The following is a 3855-nucleotide window of genomic DNA, read 5'->3' as shown; positions in this document are numbered from 1 at the left end:
TTGCCCTTTAACTATTTTCCCCTGTGTTTTACACCAGCAGTTCTCAAACCTGTGTATGCCTCAGAATCACCTGGCAGGCTTGTTAAACCACAAACTGTGGGCCCTGACAACCTTCTAGTTGATAGCTCTAGGACAGGGCTAAATATTTCCTTTTCTAACAGGTTCACAGTGGTACTGAGGCTGCTCTGGGAGGGGAGGACACGCATCTTGTGAAGCACTATTTTATACTGATGCTATCTGGGCACAGGGGCCTCCTACTGATCCTCATTCTTGAGTTTTCAATACGTCTTTCAAACTGATGTTTGTATTTGACAAAAGGATTGCTTTTAAAAAAATGCTTTTCTGGGGCTTCCCTGGTGGTCCTGTGGTTAAGACTCTGAGCTCCTTCCTAATGCAGGAGGCTGGGGTTTGTTCCCTGGTCAGGGAACTAGATCCCACATGCCACAGAGTACGCCAAAAATTAAATAAATAAACAATGCTTTTCTCTGAACATGGCTTCAATCTAATATCTGCTTTTATTTTTCAGCTGAATTAAAAGGCTACTGAATAATTCCCAGGACGCACATATTTGTATGTATGGGTGGGTTCTAATGTGCATTCCCATAATTATTCATACGGATGCATTTAATTTGTAAACAATAATCTTTTTTCTAACTACAACAATGGATTTTACTGTCATGTCACCTTTCCAAAATCTGGATGATCAGAGTTTTGAATTACAGGAGAAGGAATTAAAGTAGGAAATAAGGGTGAATGGCACAGAAGGTCTGAATTTGTCCCTCCAAAATTCTTATGTTGAAACCTAATTCCTAGCATGATGCTGTTAGGAGTGGAGCCTTTGAGAGCTGATTGCATCATGACTTCGTGAAGGTGGAAAGGACCTCCTTGAGAATGGAGAGCACTGTTAAAAAAGGCCGGGGAGCACTCTCTTGCCTCCTCCACCACGAGAAGGTGTGATGACGCATCTGCAACCCAGAAGCAGACCCACACCCTACTATTCCACCCTGATCTCAAATTTGCAGCCTCCAGAACCATGAAAAATAGATTTCTGTTGTTTTAAGCCCCTCAGTCTATGGTTATTTTGTTGCAGCAACCTGAATGGACTAAGAGCGAGGCAGATTGTATTAGAATAACTGGTGGATTTCAATTATTCATGCAATTTCATTCTATGAATAATCAAGAGTTCACTGCGGCTATAATTTTCTGTTGAAATTTTTCTTTTTAAAAGCTCCACATAGCAGCTTAATTATAATCTCTCTCTGCTTACTCAGAGAAAGTTCTTGAAACTGGCAGTAGGTTTCCTAAGTATCTGAGAGTTTACCACGTCATTTGGTTGCTAGAACTGGGGATAAAACATCCAGTGTAAAATGTATGTAGTAGGGCTAAAGAGAATGCAGTTTGTGAGTAATCTAAAAGATAAATGGCAAGCATTCTCAAGACTGTAACAGTAGGCAAATTTAAAAACAAGAGGGGTAGATGGCTTGGAAAATGCTAGTTTTTCCTCTTTTTAAGAAAAGGTTATTACCAGTTACAATGGGTAGCTCCTGTGAAGAGAGGAGAAAACAGCCCTTCAGGTGTCATGAAAGGTTGAAGAATGCGTTTAAACAAAAGACTGGTGCTTGCTTCAGCAGCATATATACTAAAATTGGAACAATATAGAGATCAGCATGACCTCTGTGCAAGGATGACACACAAATTTGTGAAGTGTCCCACATTTTTCAAAAAGAGAAAGACATACCATGTGATATCACTTATATATGGAATCTAAAATAGGACACAGATGAACTTTATGAAACAGAAACAAGCTCACAGAGAACAGAACTGTGGTTGCTAAGTGGGGGTAGGGGAGGAATGGGTTGGGAATTTGGGATTAACAGATGCAAACTATTAGTGTAGGATGGATAAAACAACAAGGTCCTACTGTGTATAGCACAGGGAACTGTATTCAATAGCCTGTGATAAACCACATTGGAAAACAGTATGAAAAAGAATGTATATGTGTGTGTAACTGAATCACTTTGCTGTGCACCAGAAACTAACACAAGATTATAAGTCAACTTTAATTCAGTTAAAAATACACATTATGTATTTATTTTAGAAGTGAGAATCTGTACCTTTTGACCCCTTTCACTCGTTTCTCCCACCTCCAACCCTCACCTCTAGTAACTCTCAATTTTTTCTCTGTAACTTTGAGTTCTGGTTTTTTTTTTTTGGTTTTGGTTTTGGTTTATATATTCCACACATAAATAAGAATCATACAGCATTTGTCTTTCTCTATTTCACTTAGTATAATGCCCGTAAGGTACATTAATGTTGCTGCAGATAGCAAAATTTCATCTTTTATAGCTGAATAATACCCCACTGTGTTTATATACCATTTTCTTTATTCATTCATCCATTGATGGCCATTTAAGCTGTTTCCATGTCTTGAGTATTGTAAGAATGCTGCAATTAACATGGAATTGCCTGTCTTATTTTCTAAGGAAAAAAAATTACTTGTATCAAATTGAAAAATGAATCAATCTTCAAGTAAGATAAAATCATCAGTAACACAATTAACAGTTAAGACAGCACATACAGATTAGATGACAGGTTTAGATACTTTCTTTAATTTTTAAAGATCTTATTGGCTTTATTCAACATATCATGAATCAAGCAACATCCCAAATAGCAAACAGAAATGAGCTCCAAGGAACGGAACAAAATGGGAGACTTTTACAGTCAGAGGGGAAGGGACAAGGAAAGACCAGATTACTTCATAGGTTTAGATACTTTGAATTAAGTACATACACCAAAATCAAGAGAGTTGACAGCTTTCACACTGACTGAAAGCACTGACTTATTGTAAACACAAGACTTCTGGGAAAATGGAGCTGACATTTCACGGGATAGGGAGGGCACATATCTTTTTTAATGACTATTTTCATTTTGTTTGGATAAATATCTAGAAGTGGAATTGCTGGAATTTTAATAATTTTAATTAAAAATAATTTTCAGTTTTCTGAGGATGCTCCATATTGTTTTCTGTGTTGGATAAACCAATTTAACATTCCCACCAATAGTGCACAAGCATTCTCTTTTTTTCCACATCCTCTCCAACACATTTCTTTTTGGTAGTCATTCTAGCACAGTGATATCTCACTGTGGTTTTAATTTGTATTTCTCTAATTAGTGATGTTGAGCACTTTTTCATATACCTGTTGGTCATGAGAGAGTCATCTTTGGAAAAATGTCTATTCAGATCCTTTGCCTATTTTTTTAGTAATAGAGTTGTTTCTTTTTATTTGCTATTGAGTTGTAATAGTTCTTTATGTATTTTGGGTATTAGCCTCTTCTCAGGTAAATGATTTGCAACTATTTTCTCCGGTTTATAGGCTACCTTTCGATTTTGTTGATGGCTTCCTTTGCTGTGTAGAAGTTCTTTAGTTTTTTTTTTTTTTGAAGTTGTTTAGTTTGCTGTAGTCCCACGTGCTTATTTTTGCTTTTGGGATCAAGTCTACAAAATTATTGGCAAACTGATGTCAATGAGCTTACTGTCTGTGTTTTCTTCTGGAAGTTTAATGGTTTCAGGTCTTACATTCAAGTCTTTGATCCATTTTTTGCTTGATCCATTTTTTGCTTTGATCCATATTTGCTTAAACAGTGGTCCAGTTTCATTCTTTTGCGTGTGCCTGTCCAGTTTTCCCAGCACCGTTTCTTGAAGAGGCTGTCCTCTTCACATTGTATACAGTTGAAGATATATGTATGTGTGGGCTTCCCAGGTGGCATTAGTGGTGAAGAACCCACCTGCCAATGCAGGAGACGTAAGAGATGCAGGTTCGATCCCTTTAGGCAGGCTTGGCAACCCACTCTGTT

General features: G+C 37.4%; 1 non-coding gene across 1 annotated transcript; it reads left to right on the top strand.

The window, feature by feature from the left end:
• Nucleotides 1-1615: 1615 nt before the first annotated feature.
• On the top strand, nt 1616-1719 carry LOC120871668. The gene has a single exon (XR_005723091.1). It is a non-coding gene; the product is annotated as a U6 spliceosomal RNA (small nuclear RNA).
• The last annotated feature ends 2136 nt before the right edge of the window (nt 1720-3855 follow it).

Source organism: Oryx dammah, unplaced genomic scaffold, assembly GCF_014754425.2.
Source record: "Oryx dammah isolate SB20612 unplaced genomic scaffold, SCBI_Odam_1.1 HiC_scaffold_12, whole genome shotgun sequence".
NCBI classification, from domain to species: domain Eukaryota; kingdom Metazoa; phylum Chordata; class Mammalia; order Artiodactyla; family Bovidae; genus Oryx; species Oryx dammah.
This window is presented reverse-complemented; position numbering and strand designations above follow the sequence as displayed.